The sequence below is a fragment of the Marmota marmota genome, unplaced genomic scaffold (genome assembly GCF_001458135.2).
Source record: "Marmota marmota marmota unplaced genomic scaffold, marMar, whole genome shotgun sequence".
NCBI classification, from domain to species: Eukaryota; Metazoa; Chordata; class Mammalia; order Rodentia; family Sciuridae; genus Marmota; species Marmota marmota.
Window position 1 is genome coordinate 17,029,652 of NW_026000221.1, and position 27,915 is coordinate 17,057,566.

Consider the following 27,915-nt stretch of genomic DNA (forward strand, 5'->3'; position numbering starts at 1 on the left):
CCCCTTTAAGTTGTTTTTTTCTCAAGTATTTTGTCATAGCAAGGAAAGCAAACTATCAAGGTATCTGTGTAGTTAGTGGGGTTTATGGGATTGCTGACACACAGTTGACAATAAATTAAGAGAAGTGTTCCAGGGCTGAGAAGGAAATAATTTTGCAGGAACATGCCTTTGCAGTGGCCTTAGGATATTAAAAAGAAGGTAACTATCACCCAACCATAAAACCAGGCACTCGAGAGACTTAGTGGTTAAAACTGACTATTTCAAGAACTTAGCATGGATGAAATAATTTACTTATCCAAGAGCAAAATAGTTTCTGTAGGTGCCTTAGGTGTGATGCTATTATTAAAGTATGATGACAGAATATCATTTCTAAGGATTCTCCAAAGTAAAATAATCACTATTTCTGGACAGTTCTTCTGCTGGCTAGTTCAATTTACTTCTGATTTTGAAGTCAGTAACTCAGAAGAGATTTTTATCTCCATGTCAATAATGACCATCTGGAAAACTGATTGAATATATACTTGTAAGTAGACTGACTCTAAAAGGACTCAGCCAACAGGCAAACCTTGGTTTGAATTGGGCTTCTGTGTCTATTATTAGATGTGTCTATTTAGACAAGTTTCTCAACTATTCTGAGCATATTTTCTTCAGTTTTGCGTAAGAAGGATAATAATGCACTCACAAGGTTGCTGTGAGAATCCGTGATAAAATGATGCATACAGGGCCTGATGCCAAGTGAGATAGTCAATAATGGTGCTTAGTTAAATGTCATGACTATAATGTGACAGGAGCCAGAATTTTCCTCAGCAAAATCAAAGTCCGCGTTTTTTGGGCTTTTAACAATAATATGGTACTGCATTTCGACCCCGGTTCTTATTCAACACAAGGTGGGCCCTTTGCCTTGTGCAAAGAGAATGCCAGAAAAGACAGGGCTGCCATGAGTTTTATTTTCCTATTTCCATGCCAAAGGAATGGTGTAATGTTATCAGCTGAGATAATACCGCCTGTAAACAGCTCTGAGTGAATTTGGTTGGCAAAATCGCAGGAAAAGATTGACAGGATCTTAAACAGCAGTAGTCAGGGAGGCCGTGGCTGGAGCATTGACAGCGAGTGATTTCGTGAGTAATGAAGAGAGTTATATGATTAAGTTTCCCGAAGCGTGCAGTGCCTGCCGCGTGCACTTGCTGCCGATTGCCACCCTTCTGTGTTGTGGACCAGCCTCACTGCTTTTCAGGCAGGATCAATAGGATTAGAGGATTTGCGCAGAAAGCTTGCCTGTGGCTTCTTGTTAAGGGTGTAGGGTGCCTTACAGCTTTCCTCTGTGGCGTTCTGCACCATGCCATGTATTAATCGCATAAAAAGCCATCCCTTGGTTCTATTTTATGACTATTTTTCTCCTAATGCATTAGTTTTTTCAAACCTCAGATTCAGATTTTATTTTTAAACTGGAGATTTACAGAAATAAGAAAATGCCCAGGATGGCATCCAATATAGAAAGCCCTACCCACATTCTGCAAGGTATATAGCTTGTAGGTGACCCCCACCAGGGAAACATCCAGTGGCCCTGGCTTGGTGGGGATGTTACTCTGCGTTCCTCACTCCTGGTACAGGAGTTATCTGCCAATAGTAGCTTTTCCCACCAGATTATTAGCTTTACTAGGACAGAAGCAACATTCTACAAATTTTCATAAAACTTATATCTAGTTATATTATGGGTATATATAATATACATATGTATACACATATATGCACATGTATATAAATCCCATAGTTCATTGAGCATTTGCTGATTGTTTCTTTATCATGTGCTAAATAATCTGAATGTAATTATCTTAACTTATTCATTTGAGAAACAGGAGTGACCCATGGGATTGATGAGAAGATTAAGTAAGCTTTAGGGAGGCTTAAGAACAGGAGTCAATACTTTAGAGCTCCTAAGTGGTGAGGCTAGTTTTCAAACACACATCTGTCCAAATTCAAAGCCTGTACAATTGACCACTTTCTTCTGTTCATTCTGGAAGTAACATATTGCATAGATTAGGTAGATCACATATACAGATAAATAGAGGCACAGGTACACATCTTTCTTTTTATATATGTTGATTCTTCTTTTTACCATTCAATTAGGGACCCACTGTGCAACTCTGAAAATGAGTTTACTTTTAAATTAGGCAAATAGCCACGGTTTTGCATACTCATCAAGTTAAAGAACTTGTCCAGGGTCAAGTGAACAAAGCCAGACAAGGCCGTTTAAGAGAAGTGGAGTAAATTTGAATTAATCCAGTCATTCCAACCCACGCCTTTCCCACCTGGGTAAACCCTCTTCATGTAAACACAGCACTCCTAGCAACCAGGGGTGCCAAAGACAAAAATTGCATTTCCCTCTTCCCAGCTATTAATATTCCTCTTGTCTGAGTGTCAGAGTTGGGCCTGATTACTTTCACAGCATCACCTCCCCAGATAGTTCAACACGGCAACCCAGCTGCCTCCACTTGCTTTGGATGCTTGCTAAGCTTTCTACTGTCTTTTTAAGTGCCTGGCAGGTAATCACAGGTGGAGAGAGACTGAAGTTATTTTTTTTTTTCAAATCATACACCTGTATTGAGTTATCTTGAAACTTAAGTCTCAAAGGGAGAGAAAAATATATTTAAGCATTGATAATCCAGCACACAACTCTTATTACACAACCTAATCTATACTATATTTGGGATTTTCCATCCTTTTTCCAAATACAAGGGTTTTTACAATGTTCTGATCAGTAATTGAATTGGACTCATTAGTTATTTAACAATGGCAAACAATCTGAGACAAATGAATTTTGCAAGTGAATCCATCTTATTAATAGTATGTGTTCGTAATAAATACATAACTGAAATTGTACCCTGTGAAATTATTTTGGCTTAATGAAACAGTGTTTGTCATGATTCTGAAAATTATATAATACGTAAATTAATGTGTAAATGAATTTCTGTGTTTTATGTCGCAAATCAACAGTAGTGTACATGTTTAACTTCTATTTTGATTTAGAAAACAATACTTGTCATAATGTAGTCTATATATTCAATTTGCATCTTTCAGGAAAGGTCTATGAAATGCCTAATATTTGTTTTCATGTAATATTTGCTTATATATATGCATGTTTGAATTCTTGTATTCTTGTGGGACTAAGTAATAAATTAATAATGCATAACATAAAAATAAGCAGACATATAATGTTTTTATTTTTGAAATGAATAAAACATAAAGAGTGATAAATTAAACTAAATGTATAGTGGTACTGAAGATAATACAGTCTGATAATGTAATAATTAAGAAGATATCTGAGTGATTTGAAAAATGTGGTTCATGGAGCTATTTGGAGAAATAGATCCTGTGGTAAAGAGTATGAATATAGAGATGAATATATGTGGGGAAAGGGGAAAATGAACAAGACTGACAGATGTTATTTCATCTTCTCTAACTTTTAAGATAATGCAATTGCCATTTAGCATGCAAGGAAAAAGCCTGTTATTCTGTAGAAGTGCATAGAATTACCCATTATCTTCCAACCATCCCCCAATCATTCCAGAAGAGAAACAGAACAAACATTGTTCTGGGATACTTTAGAGCTGGAAGACTCAAACCAATAAGGTGTTGATTGGTCTCTGACAGAGCAGGACTGTCTAGAACTGAATCTGCAACCATGAAGGATTTCAGGTGAGAAAAATCCTGACCTATGCCAGAAGCTCTTGACAGAGATCCAGTAGTGCTGAAGATTCATATGTGAATGTGAATTTTATTCACGTCAGCTTGTTCTGCAGAGTTGCATATAAAGCATGAGGTCTCTCAATTCCACATTTCATCATTTTATTTTAATGGCATAACTTTAATTGCTTATCAGTTGAAGTTATTTTCAGGATCATTGACCATCTACTGCCTTGGGCTAAGTAATGTTGCCCCCAAAAGTCATGTCCTTCCCAAACATCAGAATAATATGTTATTTACTAATAGGTAAGTTGCAGATATAATCAGTGAATACTAGATCACTCTGGAGTAGCATGAACCCTTAATTCAATATGACTGGTGTCCATGTAAGAACAGACACAGAGAGTCACCATACATTGATGTGAAGGAAGGGACTAGAATTTCACAGCTACAAGCTAAGGATCATCTACAACCAGCAGAAGCTAGGAGACAGGCACAGAAAAGTTTCTACCTGAGACCCAAAGAAGAGGGAACAACACTTCTGACACCTCAATTCAAACTACTATGCTCAAGAAGTCCAAGCGAAACAGTTCTGTTTCTTTAAGCCACGAAAATTTGTAATATTTCACTGGGTGCAGTGAAGCACGCCTATAATTTCAGTGACTCCGGAGAATGAGGCAGGGAGGATCTTAAGTTTGAAGCCAGTATCAGCAACTTAGCAATACTCTGTCACAAAATAAAAATTAAAAAGGGCTGGAGTATATCTCAGCAGTAGTGTACCCATGGGTTCAATTCCCAGAACCAAATAAATAAAACAAAATCTGTAATACTTTGTTATAACAACACTAGATAACTTGTGTGTCTACTATATGCCAAGTCTTCAGTTAGCTGATTTTGGTAAGAATTATTACCTCTCTTGATCTTTTCCCTCACCTGGATTCAAGTAGTATAAAGTGATATATGCATATGCTATATACATAACAAATATGAGGTGCCTATTATGGTCTGGGCACTAAACTCAGTGTTAGGAATGTAGGTGAGAATAAGAGACCTGATATACTGCACTTGCATAAGCTTATTTACTAATGTTCACCCATATTATAGACTGTTTTAGCCCTGGAATTTAGAAATATATAAGAAAGGAATTGATAAGAATTATTAAAGTTACAGCCACACTGTGGTATCAAGATTGCAATATCATAGTTATACAATTATTATGCAGCGTAATCTAGAATATACTATATAGATTCAGAAAATTGGCACCAGTTCTTCTCTATTAATTAGTAAGTTCATATTTTGATATTTTTGGAAGGACATGAATTTTAGGGGAACATTATTTAACCTGGGACAGTAGATGATCAATGATCCTGAAAATAACAACACTTGAGAAACAATTAAATAGATATCATAATCAAAGTATGGTATAATTCTCTCTTTTCTAACACAAGGAAAAAATACTACTAACTATTATGATTTAGTCTTGCAAAATATGGAAATATTTTTTCTGAATCTTAGGTTGTTCTCATTTCATATTATGTGTATATCAGTTTTAAAAAAGTAAAATATAAACATTATGTCTTTTGCAAGCTAGAAGGACTTGGAAAAATGGTCTTCAGACTGTCTTTCATAGTACAGTACCTAGGAACATGCAAGTTAGTATAAATGTAGACTTGCACACTCCTCTGGTTTATTGTGATTGCCCATATCTGTTGGATGACATCTATAATGAGAGATCTATAAATTGGTCTACAGATCTTGGGCATAAATGATTAAAACAATATAAGAACCATATAAATGTGGGTCATGTCACCAGCAAACAGAGTTAATTTGATTTCTTTCCTGATTTATATCTTTAAAATTTCCTTTTCTTGCCTGATTGCTCTGACTAAAATTTCAACAACTATGTTGAATAAGAATGGTGAGACTTGTTTTTTCCTAATTTTAGAGAAAACATTTTAGTTTTTCTCTGTTGAGTAAACTTACGATGTTGAAGTATGTTTATTTTAACCCCAGTTTTCCCAATCCTAGGATGAAACCCATTTGTCATGGTATAATATCTTCTTAATATATTTTCAATTGTGGTTTGCAAATATTTTTTCAAGAAATTTTGCTTCTGTGTTCATTGGGGATTTTGGTCTATAGTTCTCTTTTCTTGATGTATCTATCTGGGTTGGATATCAGAATGATAATGGCTTTGAAGAATGAATTTGGGATGTATTCCCTCTCCTATTTTATGGAATCAACTGAAGATAATTAGTGTTAGATTTTCATTAGAGGTCAGATAGAAATCAGATGACAATCCTTCTAATCCTGGCTTTTACTTTGTTGGTAGGCTTTTAGTTGCTATTTCTAGCTCATTACTTGCTATCAGTCTATTTAGGTTTTCTATATCCTCATAATTCAATTTGATTAGGTCATAAACTCTATCAGAAGGCTTCTAAAGCTGATAAATTCAGTAAAGTTGCAAGGTACAAGATCAACATCCATAAATTAATCACTTTTCTATATTCCAACAATAAATCTTCTGAAAAAGAAATCAGGATAATTATTCATTCACAATAAACTAAAGAATAAATAAATAAAATAAAATACTTGGGAATAAGTATAACCAGAGCTAAAAACTTCTGCAATGAAAATTCTAGAACACTAAAGAAAAAAGATGAAGTCCTTCGAAAATAGAAATGTCTCCCACATTCACAGATAGGCAGAATTAACCCTGTCAAAACTTCCGTACTAAATATGGCAATTATGAAAATCAATATACAAATTCAATCAAATCTCCATTAAGATATCAATAACATTTTTCAAAGCACTAGAAAAAAAGTTTCAAAATAAATTTGAAATAGTAAAAGATCCAGAGAAGCCAAAGCAATATTGAACAAGAAAAGTGATGCTGGAGGCACCAGAATACTTGATCTCAGATTATACTTTGGAGCTATAGTAACAAAACCAACATGGTATTGGTATCAGAAAACACATGATGATAAATCAAACAAAATAAGACTAAAAAAAGCTTCACATAGATACTCTGATTTAGTACTCAACAAAGGTGCCAAAAACTCACATTGGAAAAAACACACATTGGAAAAAGATAGCATTAAAAATTTTCCAATGTGTGTTAAAGATAGCATTTTAATTGGTGCTTGGAAAACTGATATCCATATGTAGAAGATTAAACTAGATCCCTTTTTTCACTCTGTACAAAAGTAAAATCAATGTGAATCAAAGACCTAGGAATAAGACCAGAAAATTTGCAACTGCTAGAGGAAAACAAACTCAACACTCCAATATATTGGTGCAGAAACTGACTTCCTTAACAAAATCCCCAAACTCAAAAAATAAAACTAAGAATCAATAAGTGGGATAGCATCAAATTAAAACATTTCTGCACTGAAAATAAAATAATTAGAAGTGTGAAGAAAGAGTCTACAGAATGGAAGGAAAATTTTGCCAGCTACTCATCAGACTAAGGATTAATAGTCAGGATATATATATAAATAACTAAAAAAATTAACACCAAAATAAATAAATGAATAACTCAATCAATAAATGGGCAAAAGAACTAAACAGACATTTCTTACAAGAAATACAAAGTAATAATAATAAATATATAAAAAAGAAATGTTCTACATCCCTAGCAATCAAGAAAATACATATCAAAACCACATTGAAATTCCATCTTACTCCAGTTAGAATGGCAACCATCAAGAATACAAACATTAGTAAACGCTGGCAAGGATATAGGGGAAAAGGTACTCTCATATATTGTTGGTAGTACAACCACTTTGCAAGAAATGTGGAGAGTCCTCAAAAGACTATGAATAGGACTGCCATTTGACCCAACTATTCCACTCCTTGATATTTATCCACAAGAACTAAAACCAGCATACTGCACAGTTACAAGCACATCAATGTTTATACCAGCACAATTCACAATAGCTGAGTTACGGAAAAAGTTACCAGCAAAGATGCCCTTCAACAAATGAATGCATTAAAAAAAATGTGGTATATATACATAATGGAGTTTTAGTCAGCCCTAAAGAAGAATGAAATTGTGGTATTTGGAAATAAGCCAGACACAGAAAATTAAGGGCTGAATGTTTTCCCTCAGATGTGAAATAAGAGAAAGTAAAGAAAAAAAGGGGGATCACATGAAAATAAGAGGATTAGCTGAGTAAAGAGGTTTGGGGGGGCATGAGAAGGGAAGAACTGAAAAATGAAATTGATCAAATGATGTTGTGTATAATTATATAAACATATATGTGTATATATCACAGTGAATTTTACTTTTATGTATATATACAAAGCACCAATAAAAATTAAATAGAAGGAAGGCCAGTAGAGAAAGGGGATGGGGGAGGGATGAGGGAAGTAAGAGAGAAAGTAGTGGGAACTAAAATAAAGCAAATTATATTCCATGCATGTATACTTGTGTCAAAATAAACCCAAAATTATGTCTAACTATAATTCACCAATAAAAACATTTAAAAAAACTGGTGGATACTGAGACCATGAATTTTTGGTGTCCCCTGTGTGGGAAAAAGGAGAAAGAGAGTTGTATACATGGGTACTGCTGCATCTCTCAAGGGGATTATGAGGCAGCACTGGCTTGACTTCCTGTTTTACATCATGCTAATACCTAATCTATTAAGATTAAGTATCTCAACCCAGTCACCTACAAAGACTGATTTCCACACCTGTCCTCCAGACATCTAATTTAGTGTTTTTCTTTTCTCATCATATGATCTTCTCATTTTCTAGTCACATCAATAAAGAATTCTCATATTAATTCTCCATGTTCCTAGTTCCTTAGCATCTCCCTTTCTGATCTCATTATTATTGCAGTGGGGATTTGTTTACAGAATGAGTTTTCAGTGAGTAGAATACCAAGATTATCTTTGTTACAAATTTAATTTAGGAAAAAAAAAACACAAATTAAAGTTCTGATTTCTTAACTAACATTGTATTGAATATCTTTTATTGCATTTACTTTTTTTTCCCTCATGAATAGCACCACATTTTGCTCTTAGAGTTGCCTCTTGTGACATGTCGTCATGTCCCAAATGGAACAGTATTGCATGGATAATTTTTGATGGTGCTTTAGGTTTATAACCTTGTTTTCTGTTTGGGGTATGCTGAAAAGAATGCTGATATTCACTTAAAAACTATAGTATAGAAGCATAAAGTTAGAAATGATATGATTATTGTCATCACTATGTCATTGTAAATGAAAGCAAAGAAATAATTTTAATAAAGGGAAAAAAAACTGGAGAACTAAAATTTCAACTCAGTAATATGAACCAATGAATCTACTTTCTTTACTACTTGCTTAATCCAGTTTGGGTTACAAATCTTTTGATTGAAAATGGCATAAACTCTGTAAATTTGTGACTAAAAACATTAGTTATTTTTTCAAAGTCTGGTTCGACAAGGCAAGCAAACTAGGTCTCATATTCAAATATCATTAGGAACTTGCTGTGATTTTGTTGAAAAAATAAAAATCTCTGAAAAAGCTCTTCATATTCTCATGCTTTTGCCAAAGCCTGTTTCATAAAGCTTCACAAATATGATTGTGTTTGCATTTTATTTCATTGCCTTTAAACATAACTCTATGTCTGTTGTTTTTTGTTACATGTGTTTGTTGGTCAACATTTATAATCTCCATAGTCTAATCAAAACAGATCTAATATACCAAGAATTTAAAGATTTGATTCATATTTCTATCTGATGAATAAGTATTCAGAATATAGCTTATTATTAATATCTAAATAATATATGGATGAGAAGGAAGCTCACAGTTTTGTACTTATTATAATTTGTTTTCTTAAAAATAAGTGAGGAAAATCAATTTCCATGCATGTATGACTTTGTCAGGATGAACCCAACTACTATGTATAACTATAAAGCACTAATAAAGAATAACAAAAAAAAAATAAGTGTGAAATCAAAATAATAATACACATGCAAGGTAGATATCATTTGTGTTATTTTTTATGAGATTTTCTTCTCCTTGCATTCCAATACTTAACTTCTGAATTTTCTTTTCATTCCTGAAGTAACTCCTTTACCATTTCTTTCAATAAAGCTTTTTATTCATTGCTTTAAAATTTTTTGGTTTTTATTTTCACTCTTCATAATAGTTTACTTGTTTACAGAACTCCAGACAGTTGGTTAGTTTTGCAATTAACTTAAATATAACAATCTGCAATATGTTTTCTTTATGGAGAAAATAAGTTTTGTTCTTTTTTTTCAATAAATTATTCAACTATAAGGATTTTATTTGAGGGGAAAATAGATGATAATGGAAACAAGCTCTCTTTCTACTGTTCCTTTGACAACTGCTGTTTCAAATATCTGATCATTTTCTTATGCAATCTTAAAAGCAAGCAGAGAGAAAGTTGTATGTGGTCTTTTTTCTCTAATACCTTGTAATTATTGCTATGATGTGTGCCATGATTTTCTTTTAATTTTTGATTTGGATCTGTAGTATTTCTACATTTGAAGTTATGTATTTCATTAATGCTAGAAAATTATGAGCCATTATATTTGGAATAATTCTTTTTATATTGTCCCTTCTAATTCACCCATTCTGGAATGCAATTTTAGATATATGTTAGAGCCTTTCATTCTCTCCTCCATTTTTTTAATGACACCTTTTATCTTTCCTTCCCTTTATTTCACTGTACTCTATTGTGTATAATTTACTCAAATACATGTCCTATTTCACTAATTTTCTCTTCAGATGGGTCTCTTCTATAGTTGATTCTTAGTGCATTTAATATTTGCTTTTTCATTATAAGAATCATCATTTATGTTTTTATTTCTATATTTTAAACACTTAGGTGATATATAATATTTTATTTTTTGTTAATCATAATTCTATTATGTCTATCCTTAGGATTCTATTCCTCTGATTTGTCATGTCTGTTTATTCCCACTAACTGCTGATTGTTTGTCCTTCTGTTCCATAATGGAACATCATGGGCTCAAATATCCAAGGCTTGTTCTGTGAGCGCGACCCATGTCTTTGCAGGAATAAACTTCGAGTGGGGTTTACATTTGTTTTGTCAGGCATTCTAAAGTTGTCACCAATCCAAGACCAAGTTTTACATCAATTTCTTAACTTTTGCCTCCGGGACTATATGGTTAGTATATACTTAGCCTACGTGAAGAATGAGTGAGTATTCAGTATCTCAAGTGAGGTTCATGTGTATGTGTGTATGTACATTCACATGTATGTGTGTTTTCCTATGCAGAAATGTACATGCCACTTTGCCATCTCCCTATACCATCGGTGGTATTTTTCACTTCATTAAAGTGCTCAAAAGTATGTATGAAATCTTAGATATATTTCTTCTGAACTCTTGGCCCAAGACATTGTAGTCTCCTTTCTCTTCTCCTCTTTCCCTTCCTCCTCCTCCTCCTCCTCCTCGGTTTCCTGTACTGAGGTCAGTCAGAATGCTAATCCATGTGATTTCTGTTTTATATCAAGATCCATCTTTACTTCTTACCTATTGGGATTTAATTTGCTATTGAACTCAGCTAGGATTCACATTTTTGATTGTTGCTACATATCATGCAATATGTCTAAAGATTTATTTCTGGAGGGATTTAGGTTAACTTAGTCTGCCATCCTGCCAGATCCCTCTGCTATTCATTTGACATTATTTTTCATTTAATGCTCTCAGCAGTCTTAAGAGATGGATAAACTGTCCCCACTTATAGCTTCAACTTTTAAATTTGCAAATAGATGTGGCAATATAGTCTAAGTTTTGCAACTAGAAAGTGGCACATTTTGGATTGAGACTCTAATCCTCCAGACTACACTGTTCAGGTTTTCACTCATAAATCAACATGTCTCCCACTAGAATGAACCAGAATCATAGGTGCAGATTATTGGGCTATAAACCTGTCAATCTCCATGGGCCTTTTCAGTATTACATCATGCAAATGAGGACATTGATACCCAATGAAGAAAAAATTATCTGCCCCATGTCTAAAACCTATTAATTTTACAGCCCTGAATTGAACAGATTTTCAAAATTTCAAGCACTACGGTTTTCCCCCGCCTCATCTTGTTTGCAATTGACAAAGTATGGATTGCTATGAAACACAATTTAGACACTAGAGATTTATGCCATCTGCCTCTGCAGTCTCATGAGCAGGATCGAAAGTCATCGTGGAAACCCCCCTAAGTGCATGTTTCAGCTCTCAGATGTCAACACTTGAAGCTCCCAACAAACAACAAAGGGGAAATTGTAGGCGAGAGATGCCTTTTCCTGAAAGGCACCCATCTGTGTAACTTCTGAAGGCCTTAAAAACTATATATATGGGTGTGGCTAGAAATATCAGTGAAAGAGACAGGCAGGGTAGAAATTGAAAATAGTAGTGTTTGCCCAACACACAACCTCAAAGTGTGTTACTCACACCTTTCTAAAAAACAAATATATCTCCATTTCTTGCTGGTGCGTCCATTATTCATAGTGGACGCAGAAAGTTTTGGAGTTCATGAACAAAGAGTAAATGGGTTCTGAACCAGAATTCTAAAGGTTTAGGAAAATGATACATTCAATAAAAATTTCTTTTAAATAACATGTTGCTGGGTGTGGTGGCATATATTTGTAATCCCAGCTACTCCAAGACTGAGGCAAGAGGATCACAAGTTCAAGTCCAGCTTGGGCAATTTAGTAAGACAATGTCTCAAAATAAAAAGTAAAAAGGACTGGGGATGAAGCTCAATGGTAGAGTGAAATAATAATTGCAATTCCTTTAATTTTATTAGGTTTTTTTGGATCTTAAAATTTAATAACTGCAGCCACTTTTATTTGTTCAATCAGGGTATGGAGCATGGAATGATATCTCTGTTACTCAGATGAAAGAACTGACACACTCATAGAAGTTAGTATAATCTAATGTATGTAGTAATTGAGTTGGTTTGGAATCCAGAATTTTCAGCTACCTTGTATTCAGACTGCACAGTTCACAACTGCTGTACTTGACTAGATCCACTCTCACGTATCCTAGACACTACACTTATGCCCTCACCCCCTACATAAACTATTCATTTATTAATTTATTCATTATTTTATCCACTCACAAAATTATTGTTGAAAGTCTACTTCTTGGCAGATTATTAGGTAATTTGCATATATTTAACATATATTCATTTATTCAGTCTTTACCACCACTCAGAAAGTCACTGTTAATATTCAGTTTTTGGAGAAAACTCAAAGTGTTCTACATTTTGCCCTATACAGGCAGTGAGGATTTAATACCACATTATGGAAGATTTGACTTTCTGAAGTATACTTGGGGGAAGATAACTTGTGGATTAAACAGCAAGTTGCATGCTTCACTGTGTTGTTATCACAACATGGTGTGCCTAATGTGGCTCTCAGAGCACACATTCCCCCAATAGGACATATAGAAAGTCACTGTTCCCCTTATTCAACTAGCAACCTGACAGGAAACTGCCGTGCTTAAAACAGATAACATATATTCTTCTTAACTAACAAACTTTCAATTGAGACACTTTGGTGGCTTCTAGATAGGAGCAGAGTGAGAAACAGTGCTTGCTGGCACACTGATGCTCTCAGGACAAGGATGCAGCCAGTCAGCAGCTTTATTTCTTTCATAGTCTACGTATCCTCAACCACCATAACCTACTCTGCTGTACAGCAGACAACAAATATTTTATAGCTGATAGAATAGAGAAATTCATTGTATATTGATCGAATTGAGATATTTTTAAACATCTTGTTTTTTTGTAAAATTCTATTTTTAATGGGTTCCATGGCCTTAAGAAAATCATATTTATCTTCATTCAGAAAATGAGGTTTTGAAATAGATGCTTTCTAATATCTTTTATAGTTTTAACTCCTTTTAAATTTCCCATTGGACCTAGATTGTTGTGCTTCAGCAATATTAGTTTTCTTTCAATTCTTTAAATATGCAAAGCTCTATCTCATCACAGTTCTCTTTGCCTAAACATTCTTTCACACCTGCAGTGACTTCTTAATGTTACTATGACAAATTACTACAAACCCAATGACTTAAAGCAGGAAAAATGTATTATCTTAGAGTTCTGAAGGTACCTAAAAATCAATGCATTTGCAGAGCTGCCTTTCCTTGGGACCCTATGGAAAAGGATCCTTATCTTGTCTTTCTATCTACCTCCATTCTTTAGCTCACAATCTCTTTCCACTTCAAAGCCAGTGCCTCCTCAGTGTGCTTTCTTTCATCATATTGCTTTGTCTGCCTTTGTTTCTATGAGGACAGCACCTTCTTTCCCTTTGTTGTCATTGTCACATTGCCATCTCTGATTTTGACCCTCTTGCCTCTTAATGTTCATGATTTCTTTGGACATATCCTGATAATTCAGGAAAATCTCCTTATCTCAAAATCATTAACTTAACCCATGAACAAACCCTTTTTGTTAAGTCTCACAACATATTCACAGGTTCCTGTGATCCACACTTAGGGACACCTGCTAGTCAGTAAATTATGTTGCCCTTAGCCTTCTCCCTTCTTCATGTTCAGTTCGCCTTATCTTGAAGTCAAACTGTTACCCTAATGATATTTTCCTGGACTGTTAGTGTCAAACATTCTCTCATTTATAGCTCAGTTCTTAGTTTTTTTTATACATCAATTGTGTGGATGCTTGACCAAAATGTGTTTCCAACCCTGGAGTGTATGCTTCCTCAGATAAGGGACTAGTTCAATTTTTACTCACTCTAAATCCAAAATTCCATTCACAATGCCTGCAACACGACGGGTACTCAATCATCTTCCTTCTCTGAAGGACTGAACGGTAAACAACTGTATTCTCTATGGTTTAGGATGTGCTCATAAGTTTTGAGTAAGATCTCCAAAGCAGATATAGTTCAGGTTTAAACAGCACCAAAGAACAATCAATAGATCCTTAAGAAATTGTGTAATAAGAACTCACAGAAGGCTGGAGAAAATCTCAGTACTAGAGCCCTTTGCTAGCATGCTTGAGTCCCCAGGTTCAATCCCCATTTACATATACATACTCATCCTGATCAACACATTTCATTAAAATATGTAGTTTTCCAATTCATGCATTTATAAAAAGCATATTCACCAATAACCCACTAAACTGATTATTCTTCTTCTAAAAATTAAGTTGCTGTCCAGATAGATGTGAATTGATTTAAACAAAGCACATACAGCTTCTAGCTACAGTGTAAAAATCTGCAGCAGTGAATTGCACATGATTCTACCTTAGTTTCTACAAAACCTGCAGCTGCTTCCTCCTTCCAGCTGCCCTTCCTATTTTTTTTTTCTTGTATGTGATGATGGCTGCAACAAGTTTGGAAACAGATTCCTGTAAGCATTATGCATTATTTAGTGTGAATTTACATACTGTTCTGTTTTAAGTGCTTTGCAAGTGTCCTATAAATACAGGGAATTATTTGACTGTCGAGGCAGAAGAAAAGGAAGTTTAGAAAAGTAATTTGCAGAAAAATACAAATGGTCCTTTAGACAATTTCATATCCCATTGTTTCTGCATTGATTTGAAGATCCTAAATGGATAGAAGCTGTGCATCATAAGCTGTTCTATAAATATTCAGTATTTTATATTGCTATTGTATTTATGCTGAAATAGTCAATGTATGTTTATAGTCAAACCTCCCTCTAAGCTTTATCTTTAGTATCTTGTAGTTAAGTTAAATAATATAACATAATAATCTACATGGAAATTACCTTCCAAAAGGAACCCACAGGAAGGGTGAAAGAAGTAAACATTAAAAATATTTTCATATGGGATAAATGCAGTAAATCAGAAGGATGGAGAATTAGAGAGGGCTTTCAATACCACCAGAAAAGTGAGTGACTGTATTCTAAAGGAAATAGTGTCTTACTGATAGGTTTCTAGGTAGGTAATGGTCAAAGAAGAGTTGAGATTTATAGAGATAAATAGTATTGGCAATGTAGAAGGGGAAGAAATAAAAGAAAAGAGGAGAGTATTTAGGAATCCATTATAAGTATCCAAGCCAGATATAGTAAGGCCTGGAATTACTGGCAAGTGGATGGAGAGGAAAAAGTGGTATTGAAGGTATTTCACATAGAATGCTTTTGATTTCATGTGAAGGCCACCAATGCTTTAAGCCCAGGGGAGAAAGCTGTAAGAATTTACTAAATTCTTTTTCTTTTCTTCTTTGGGGGATGGATTTACTAAATTTGAATCAATCATCCTAGACCAATTAATTCTCAAAATAATGAAGATACATCTGGAAAATCTGTGTTCAGTAGGATGTCCTTTTTTAAAAAGTAACATAACACATGTGGAAAGTCAAATATTTCTTGTATTTGGCCATGAAAACAACAGACTGCCACCATATTTGAGGTACAATATGGTGCATGACATTACCCACATCCCAAACCCTTTTCTTTGCCTCATGCCCTAAAAAGGTCACTGTTCAGTCCATGGCTGATGCTGGATTTATACTGGTCATTGAAGTTGTTTTCTGATAACATGCCAGGATAAGATGACCAGTTCTGTGTGTAATTCTAAAAGCACGTATTTTATGAATTGAACTTAGAAGCTTAATCAAAAATTTAACTTTTGGTCTTGAAAACTCTTAAAAGAAAAAAAAAATGTCCAATAGCCCTCTATATAACTAGAATTTCTCATTTTAGGGGACTTTCTATGTGCCATATTTGTTTTTAATTTTTTAATTTAAAAAATTCTTGATGAAATTGCTATGATGGTAGATGCAATAAATACAGGAAAACAATGATTGCAAATATACTAAATGTCCAAATATCCATGTTTATGTTATGTTTGGTAGCAATTGCAGAATTCTCTTAGCACATCATGATGTCCAATAGTGAATATCCTGTATGGGGTAATGTTCTGGGCATGAGCTCACATAAAGGAAAAGAGTTGACTTAAAAATGAATAGCCAAGCAGACTGAGCCCTTCTGTGCTTGAAAGCAAAATTCTTGCCCTGCCGTTAGAGCTGACTGGTCTCTGATAATTTATTTTGCCTCCTGGGTGCCCAGGACACACAATATTTCCAATAACAGTTTGCAAATTTTGAGTAATTGACTAGAAGTTAAGAAACACCATATTACTATTTATGCAACCTTATTAGATTCTTTGGGTTCCTATCATTAAAGGAAACTATCACTATATTTCTTAGATACAGTTCACCTTCCATGTTTATTCATGGAAGCAAAGCAAATAAAAAAAGGGTAACCATAAGAATTTTAGGGGAAAATCCATTCTACAAAATATAAATAGCTCTCTTTGAGGTTATTAGTTGTGTATTTTATCCAACCCTGAAGGTCCAAAGATTAGCTCAACTTTTGTAAAAAAAAAAAAAAAAAAAAAAAAAGTCTCCCTTTAAGAGGGAAACCACAAATACATGCACTGACCATCTGAAAATTATGTGCGTTGGAAAGATGAGGATTAATTCCATGACATTGCATTTGTAATTCTTAAAGGAACAATTGGTTCCTTCTAAGAATCCAATCCCTCCATCATTTCAACACAGTGCTTCCCAATCTGCTTGCCACAGAGTATGCACCTATTGTTTATAAAATCCTTAACTATTCATTAATCCATTCAGTGAACAAATGGAGGAATTATATGGCCTTGAATATTAAGTTGGATTCTTTTGATCATAGAATGCTAAGAACTTAACCTAATAAATGCTGCAGGAAAATATAAATACCTGAAAAGACACAGGCTATGACAAGTCTCTTTGGTTCACTTTCACTGTCTCATGCAATGTGTGATAGGTGATGGTGACCCAAATGATTGCTGAAATGAATCATGTAGAGATGAATCAAATGGTATAGTTAGTATATTGTAGGAACAATCTGAGCTTATGATAGCAGTCTTGCTGATGTGTATTACTGATGTTGCTGGGTGTATAAAATTTAGATAGCAATAAAAATAGTTTAAGAGGCCCTAAAGAGAAGTGTGCTTTGGTTTAAAGCCCTCTGGGTTTCTAAGTGAATAGATTTGTTCGGGTAATTGTGAGTGAGGATTTTCTTGTAAACACGAGGGACTGTTCAGTTTAATTGTGTTGCATCTGGTGCTGACTCTGTTTTTTTTCCAAAATATTTTCCTCTTTTGTATTGTGTGCCTTGGGTAAGACCAAAGGATTCATGGCTTCTCATCTTTTGCTATGTAGTCTGTATTCTCTGTAATTCTATCATTATGTATTTATTTTCAACTATAATGACTGTTGCTCAGGTTTATTAGACTCTGGTTTTATTTAAGCCTCACATTAAACTTATGCAGGAAGAATCATTATAATTTCTATAACACAGAAGTGGAAACTGAGACTCAGAACAGGTAAGATACTTGCTAGGATTACACAATAAGCGATGATATTAATTTTAAAACTCCAAAGGGCATATTTTTACCCATTAAAACCAAATATTCTCAACCTTTTTCATGCCTATAATTGATAATTATATTTGTTTCATCTACTTGTCATGTGTAAGAGTATTTTTTCATATTATTTAGTAAATTGATTTTGCTTCAAATTCAATTAATTTTGAATACTATGTTACTACCAAAAAAATAAAAATAAACATTATCAGTCAGAAATTAAGACACTATAAGCATTAAAACCCTGAAGGAAAACAATATGATTATATTCTGATGGGATATTGTTGCCTGAAGGAAGTCTCTTCACCTGACACTTGTTATCAAGATACGGTTGTAAATAAAGGGGCTTTAGAAAATATTAGTTGTTAGAGACATGTTACCATCATCAAAAAGATCTCCTAATCAAGAGTATAGTATCATTGAAATCTGAGAAGTTTAACATTTTTAATGTTGTATCTGTGAACAAAAATACTTTTCCATTTAAATCATGACTTAACACAACATAAACTTTTAGAAAAACTCATCAGGGGAGCCAATGATGGCTTGGTTCAAATGATTCCATCTCTGCTGAGAAAAATAGTTACTTATTCTGCCATCCCAGATGCTGATAGATTAATTTCTGACTCTCTGGTACACATGCATATTTTTATACACCCAGCTAGCTTCTAGCCACAGCATGTACATAAACCAAGGGCTAATTAAATATGCAAGTTGACGTAGGAACACTGACAGAGTTCAACCAATTCATGAAGAAGTTGCATGTACCATGAATTTTTTTCAACACACAATTCTTATGTTCCATGAATTATATCTTCCTATATAAAACCTTGTTTTGTTTCTATAATGTCTTTGATTACCTAGAGTATTACTTTAAAGTCTACAGTTCAACTTGAAAAATTGTCTGATAAATATGGAAATATTTCCTTAAGTAATGACCTGCAATGTAACATTTTATAAAAAATCCAAAGTTCATTCATTTACTGTGAACATTAAGTTTATACCAGAAAGTCAGTAGGTCCGTATACAAATTAATAAGCCTCTACCCTCTCTGTCTCTCCCTCAAACTCAAATCTCAAATACACACACACACACACACACACACACACACACATTTGGAATAGTAAGGGGTTCCCTTCTCTAATATACATATGCTTATATTGTTCAAAATATTGTCAATTTAAGTTTGCTTGACTTTCCTTCTATCTCTTACGTGTAATGTGGTAATAAATCTCCATGAGCAAATTCTCACTGTGTGCTAAGAATTGTATTTTGGTTCACACCACTAATGATGCCTAGAGCAAAAATGCCCATTCTGTGATAAATTTAAATCCCGCAGAAAAAAATCTCCCTGACTCTACAAATCTTTAAATACTCAAATCCTGATAGAGGCTTTGGGTCAACCACTCTGAATTATTTTTCTATAACAAATGGTAAGAATCCTCTCTTGTCTATTCAGGAGTCCTCTCTGAATCTGAAGATAATCTTGCTTAAAACACCTTTTGATATTTGGAAATAATTCAAATGTCAGCTCTTTAACAGGAATTTTAGCATCCCTTCATTTCCCAATCTTATAAAAGCATTATGCTCTGCTGCTCATAGTTCAAGTCACATAAGCCTTTCTGATTTTGTTTTTGTTTTTCATTTTTTTTATCTTTCAATGGAACATTTCTTTCTTCTATGTGGAATCTGTGCTATTTCCCTTTCCCAATTTTTGTACGGAGGCCATCTCAGCTATTACTAACTTAGGAAAGCAGTTTGTGATGGCATGAAGTAGATCAATCTCTGTGCTTTTATATATTTTTATATGATCTTAACATTTTTTTTCCTTGGAGACATTAAAACTACAATCACCTTATTAGTTGATTATATCAATTATAATTTAATTGATGCATTTCTCTTCTAATAGACTGTAAACCCATAAAATCAGGATATATATATATATATATATATATATATATATATGCACATCATATAGATAGATACATAGATGGATAGATAGATATAGCGTATCTCTCTATCTATCAACTGTATATATATATACTTTTATTCTACTACCCTAGAGCCAGGTACACAATCTGGTTGTATGGTGCATTAGATAGCTGGCATATAAAAGTGGATGTTCATATAGATGTGAAAGAGAATGGATAGATTGATGGACAATTATTCAGATCTTTATATTTAGAGAGGAATGTTTTCCAGGTAACCACAATGATTTTTATAACTAGTCCATTAGACTTTAAATAAAGATCAAGGAAAACTTACATATTTGGGAACTATGAGGTGAAATGCAGGCAGCTATGTGGAAGTTGCATTTTCTATTTATCTATCTATCTATTTATTTATTTAATTCATTTCCCTTGCAGGGTAACACCTGTGAACTATCCAGGCTAATTAGCATCACCTGGTGGTGATTGCTTAAGGAGAGCCTATGAATTAAGTTCTTGATTGGATGACTGTTCAAGACCTTTTTTTCAAACATTTTCTTTTTCCTTTGTAAATAATCTGTGATTTTTTAATTTCCTTTACGCGTTCTCATTCTCTTATTTATGGAATTTGACAGTCTGCTTTATGTTTATTTCTTTGTATCAGCACTAAGTAACTTCTCCATCAAAATCATTTGGCAAAGCACAGTATTCGCCATGGAACTGTAAGAAAGGTTTCAAGGTGAAGGAAGGCAGTGGTGGGGTGTCTGGGCCTGGGTGCATGTCATTTCTGTGCCCTTTACCCTCTCTCCTGACCCTGCACTGCTCCTTCCTGCTTACCAATTTGCAACTTGCTCACCGGGCTTCTCTCACATACACATGAGTTTTGGACATGAGGTAAGGAGGTGGAGGAGGGGAAATGGGAATGTAATAGTAGGTTTGGGATTGTAGGGGAATTGCAGAGCAAGAAAATAGATGAGAGCAGCAGGAGGCAGTTGGAAGGCCTGCTGAGAGCAGAGACAGGCAGCATTTATATCCCAACCTTATGTCTCCCAGGCCAGTTTTGGCTCTGTGTTTTTCCTTACCATGCTGGTATTCCCTCTGTCTGGAACGTCCTTGTCACTTGGAATGTTCATATTGTCCTCTAGGACTCAGTTTAAAAATCACCCCGCATTCCCATGTGAATCAGTCCTACCTCTATGTACCATCTTATTTTTACATCAATTTAAAAAATGTGCTTTCTTCTGGCCTCATTCCAAGTATATTGGGAGTGCTAAAGAAGAAAAGGTTTAGGTTTATTTATACACAGATTCTAGGAAGATGACTGGCTATGGTAGTTGCTGCGCAAATATTTGTGGAATGAATGAATATCATTTACATCATTTTTTTAAAAAGTTAGCCTTTTACAAACAGGGACAGTAGAAAGTGCATCGGTTTTGGAGTCAAACTGAATTCTTCCCTCATTACTAGTTTTTATGAAAATTCTATAAATATGTGAGTCTTAGTTTCCTCATCTAGAGAAATCAAATAGTTACACATGTATGTATATATGTACATACATGTGCATACAACTGCATATATGTATATATAATAGCACACACATATATATTAACACAGAGAATACACAGGGTATATTTAGGATACATCACCTCTTATTTCTGTTCTTTCTTCCATAAGTATATAAACCTGGAATTATATATTTTGTTATAGTGATGACTCAGATGACATACATCTGTTTAATGCTTGTATGGGTTTTTCGTTTTGTTTTGGTGTTGTTTTTTACATATAATAATCTGTACCAAATAGTTGCATGAATTACTACTGAAAGAAAAGAAATCTGTGCACCTAGGCATTCCAATGGGTAGTCTGCATTGAAGGTATGGATGTCCTTCCATATACCCTCCTATTTAGAGGGTATCAGAAGTCTCCACAACACTTGAATGAGTTTTGCATGAGGTTCTTCACCCACTCATCAATGTGTTCTGTCATATTCACCAAGTACATTCTGTTTTTCCACTGATCGAGTCCTACTAACAGTCCCCTGCTTCCTCAATGACCCTGATGCTCAGAGATGGGAATGAGAAAACTGGTCATTGTGCAAGTATGAAGACGAAGCTCTCGCTATATAGTCTCTTACTTCACTCTTTTCGTTTTATGCCTTTGATTATTACCTACTCCCTGAGATTCACTTTCCTCGTCACTTGCAATGGAGCAATGATATTTGCTTGACTACTTAATGAAGAAAATGAATACTCACAACATAAGCCCCAGGTCTCTTTCTAGTGAGTGCTTAGTAATTGTGGGGAAATTTTTTTTTTCTTCTGACCTGGCATCTGATAACTCCTTCTCTGAGCCTTGACACTATAATTTGATCATAACTGTGCCTTCTTATTCTTTAATCCTTTAAAATTCATTTCCCCCTACACCTGTAAAGAGCCTGGTTGATTTTTTAATTATTAGACAGAAACACATATGCTTATTAAGGGTAAAAATAACCCAAGAATGATAATAGTTAAGCAATTTATTCACAGATTTCATAAAGGACCCAAAATGATTCCTTCCCTGAAGGCTACCAGTGGAAGAGCTATAGGGGAATGCTTATTTTATTTTTCTACAAAAGAATCATTACAAACCAAGAGAACAAAAGAAAACTGCATCACTTCTCAAAGATGGCAAGGATGATTTTTCCTATGCTCAAACAAGTATAACTTGTTGAATAATAGTAGTGAAATTGAATATTTCAGTCTCAAATGGGAATGTCCTCTCCAGGTATTGTGAAACAGAGAGGAATTACAATTTATTCATGTAATCTATTCCAGTAATTCAATTGTTTAAGATAAATAAACTCACTTAGTCCTTCAAAAACCCTAAAGGACAGATATGGTTTTCCAGTGTTTAGTGGCTACTAAACAGACTTAGATAAGTGAAATATATGCCCAAATATGGAACAAGGGACATAGCATCACCAGAATACAAACTCATTTTTGATATTATTTTATAACATGCAAAAAAAAATAAATATTCAAATATCAGGCTCCAAAAGAGCTCCAAGTGTATGCATCTACATAAGATAGAGGTGATTTTTATGTTTTAAAGAGTACATTTTTATTAACTGGGGAAACAGCTTAATGCACTCTCAGGTAAATGAGTCCCAGACAATTGTCCCTTTTGACAATTTCTTACATCACACTCTCTTTCTCCTTCCCTCCCTTCTTCATTCTCTTTTTCTCTTTTCCCCCACCACCTGAGGAACACTATGCAAAGATGAAAACCCTTTCATATCACACTTTCCAAATCCAAACTCTTCCCAAATAGATATAATTTATTCCATTTCTATATTCCCATCACATACTTTACTCTATAAAATTATTTATTAGCATATGGATAGTAATAAATGCTACATTCCATCTCATTTGATTTTCAACTCTATGAGGGTATATTTTGGGTTGAACTATATAAATCTGATTTTCTAGGTCAAAATTATGAAATATTGACAATTTTAATAGTTTATCTCCTTTTTTTTTTTTTTTTGGTATTAAGATTTGGACCCAGGGGCACTCAACCCACTGAGCCACATCCCCAGCCTGTTTATTTTTTTATTTACTTATATATTTTTTTGAGATAAGTTCTCACTAATTTGCTGAAGCTGACTTTGAATTTGTAATCTTTCTGCCTTAGCCTCCCTGAGCTGCTGGGATTACAGACATGCACCACTGCGCTCAGCAGGACCTCACCAGCTTCTTAACACATGCCTTTTTGATTAAATTACAACCTGAATGAGTCATGTAACTCTACCTTCTAGTGCCATAATAAAAACTGTGCTTGTTATGCAAGGGATGTGGCCATGACCCTCACCCATCTATTGAAACTCTCTAAACTTGGATCTTAGAAGGCTGTTTCAGGGGTTAAAGGTTTTGAGTGAATGGATAATCTCCATAAAAATATATATCCTACTCTTTTTCCCCAACACTGTAGCTCACACAAAGTGTGACCTACTCAGCAGATCTCACCAAGCTGAGATCCTTCGTTTTTCTCTAATGTATGTGCTGAATAGAGACAATTGTGGGGAAGGGAGAAGGAAGGGAAAGGTAGAAGCTGAGAGTGAGAGAGAGGTATTTTGACTGGTTTTTAAGGATGAGGGATCCAGCATTCATGAACCAGCCAATTGCATCTAGATTCCTCATCCAAACCCAGTGTTCAGCTCCAAGTACAAGATAGTAACTAGCAATGTAAAATCATATGTGACAAAAGAACTATCAATATATATGGATACTAAAAAATGTGTAGTTTGAACAGCTTTAGCTGTAATTATGCAGGTATACAAATCAGCAAAAGCAGCTGTTTGGGGGACTGCATTTCATTGACTTCAGATTAGCCAAGATTTGAAAAGGTATTCATTGACTGTGACATTGCGCCTGTCTTTTTCATCCCTGAAAGACTGTTCCGTGAGACACTGTTATGATTCAAATGTCATTCACACTGGAGTAGCAGGAACAAAGCGGGATTTCCAGAAGAAGAAGATCTAATTAAGAGAATAATATTTGCTTATTGTCAGCGCCTAATTAGTTTCCCCTGTATTCATGTTTATAAAGGTAGCTCTGTTATAATTACAGTTCAACAAGAAGAAGTTATGTAATATGTCCCATTGCAGAAAATATAGCAAAGATACTTGAAGATCTTCTCCTTTCTTTCTTTATACACACCAACACACACACAATAGAGATATCAAATAGTTACATTTTATTCTCTTTTCTTCACAATGTGAGAAACACACTAATAAATTCAGAGAAGGGAGAAAAAAAACGTACTATTATTTTACCACTCAATTAATCTGACTTCTATGGCATATAAGCCTATGAATGCAGAGATTATTAGAAGTTCACTGTATGTTTTATTGCATTTTAAAAATAATAATTCTCTATCTTGCTCATCTTCTCTTGCACACATGCTTACAGCAAAGGAATGATAGAAATAGAGTAAGATAAAATTGACATAGACATGGATTGCAAATGTATGCCAAAAGATTCAAATTATAATGATATTCTGTGCTAATGGGGCAGGTTAGCTGGGATCAAAGACAATCAAATGATTCTCTGTGCTTGTATCTCAAAAGAGAATTTTGATCATGCCAATTCACTAGCATCTCTTTAAGAAATTATGTTAATTTAAATCAGGACCAGATAGGACCCTTTATATTGCATATCTCCAAATTCTCAATCCTTCAATCCTACATTTTTTTTTAATATCCTAATTTAAAACATTTTTGTGCAGTAGCAGAAGATGGTAATACTAGGTGCTCTTTCAAATAAGTCTTAACATTTCAGTGTCTTAACCAAGTAGAATTTTACTTTTTATCCATGTGTTTGTAAAATGAGGGTGTTCCTGGTTAGCTCATGACTTGTCTCCATATCGTAATTTAAGGCCCAGGCCAATCTCAAACCCCATGTTTTCAGGGTTTGCTTCTAAACAAAATAGAGACAATGGACAAGAAAATACATTTCTTAAAATTCTGGCCTGGAAGAGATACACATCTTTTAAATTTGCTTTCCATTGATAAGAACTAAATCATAAGACCCATGTCTGGGAACCATAGTTTGTTGCTCTGCAACCTTCTCCCAGTGGCAATTCCAAAATAAGAAAGAGAAAACCAGAGCAACTCCAACCACCCTTTCCACATCGTTCCTGCGGAGCATACTGGTGCATTACTTTATTTCACTTCATTTGGCGAATTCTTGCTCAACCTTCAAATTACGTTCAAGCATTACTTCTCTCTACAGTCATCTGTGATCTTCCACAGCAAGACAAGAATTTGCCTCTTCCTTATAGCTATAACATCTCTAAATCATTCCAACAGAGCAGCAAAATGTTTACATGTAACTATTTGTTTCTTAGGGTCATGTCTAGTTTTATTCCTACTGCTTTTTCAATTCCCACACCATGAGATGCTGCATCTGCCTCCACTGCTTTAATTATTATTTAAGACATGTTGACTTCCACATGGGGCCTCTAACATGATGCTTTCTTTAGATCTTTAGGCTCATACAGCAGCTTCCTGTTATTGCATTTTAACCACCCCCAGAACTTAGGACAAACAAAAAAGTAACCATTTTCATGTCCTAAGAACTTTGTGGGTTGGAATCTAGGCAACTGTCAGGGAAGGGATCTCATCTGTGGGCCAGGATGAAGTGGCCCTCAACAAGGTTAAATAGGGTTTTTGAATTAACTGGGCTCATCTGTTTGTGTTCTCAATCCTGGATATCAGTCGGATTACTGTACTTTTCTTTTTACTGTTTTTACTGAGTTTGTTTGCACTTTTATCCAGCACATTCACAGAGAGACATCTGGAATGATGTTTCTGGGTGCATGTGTTTCTGTTTGTCTCTCTCTCTCTCTCTCTGTGGGACATGACTACAATCATCTTGGTTGTAATTACCATCTTACCTGCACTTAACCCTAACATACATTCCACACCCTTAAGATAAACAAAATCATCAAGAAGGAGCAAAGTTTGGTGCCAGAAATTAACAAATGGACTATCTCTTAACTAATGTTAATAGATTTTAAGAAATCTCAGGTACATTCTCCTTTACCAGAGGCCATCTTTGTCTGGATTAGCATATAAACTTCTTCCTCCTGCCTTGGGATATGGGGATCATCTTGTTTTGCAGCCAACAAAGATATGATTTTTGTAAATAAATCCCTAATAAATTATATTTTGTGCAATCCTGGATTTTTCTTCTTCATTCTTTGGTTGCTCCATACATCCCACCTTTGGCAGCAAGTCTTCATACACCTGGTTTTCCTGCCTCTCTAATGCAGCAAAAGAGTCTCAGGATAAGACTGCTTGGGTTCCTCATGGTGATTTTCTAAATGCTCCAAAATGCCACTTCTGCTACATTCTATGGGTCAAAAAAGACAATAAGCCAGCACAAATTCAAAGGAAAGGAAATCAGATTTCTTCTTTCACTGGGAGGATTCCTGAAGAATTTAGAGCCATATTTTGTCAGTACAGTCCACCTCTGGTGGTAAATTATTTATTTTTAAGGCAAATTAGAATTACACCTTCCAAAAACTTCACAAATTTCATCATCTTATGACATTGGCCAAAGTCCAAGGTATTATGGTAGGAATCAAGTTCAGGTATAGAAAAATGTTTTCATAGGTGATTCATCAAGATGATTCTCTTAGTATGGAGGTCTGTAAGCTAAAGAAATTTAATATCCCCGATATGATGAACAGAAAATGATTATTGAGTAGGAATGATTTTCTACTCTGTCCTGTGTGCTCTTGATTTACAAGCAAGAAATATCTCAAATTTACATTTTCAGCTTACTTCCTAACCTCAGAAAGTTTGAGGATCCAAAAGTCTGTATATATAAATAAATATATATAAATTAAATAATGTTTCTTGTTCCTTTCTTCAAAAATGACAATAGTTCCACTAAGTTTATTCTCTTCTTTCTCTTAACCGTATTAACGTTACTGTGGCTTGCTTTCTTAGATAACAAGTCCAATCACACTCTCATGGTCTCTATTTTGATGTTCTCTATTTTGAGCCTATGTAAAACAGTTGTGGGGCAGTGAAATTAAGATTCTTAGAAAGCATCTAAATGAGTAATCTCCATAAAATGCTTACATAGAAAAATTTTTGAAGACTGTAGAGTTTCTGGGATATACTACCTTGCTTGAAGTCTTAACAAAGTTTAAACCCTACACTTGATGTCATTTTGCTTGAAAACCATGTTTTGCTTAACAACTATTTTGATAGAAATTAGGGATAAAAAGCTGTTTTATTTTAGAATCAAATGAGTTCTTTCTCATTTGTGTTTCTACTAAATTATTCTCAAAAACTCAATAGTTCCTTCTTTAATTCAATGTTTTGGTTGTTTTTAAATATATATATATATATATATATATATATATATATATATATATATA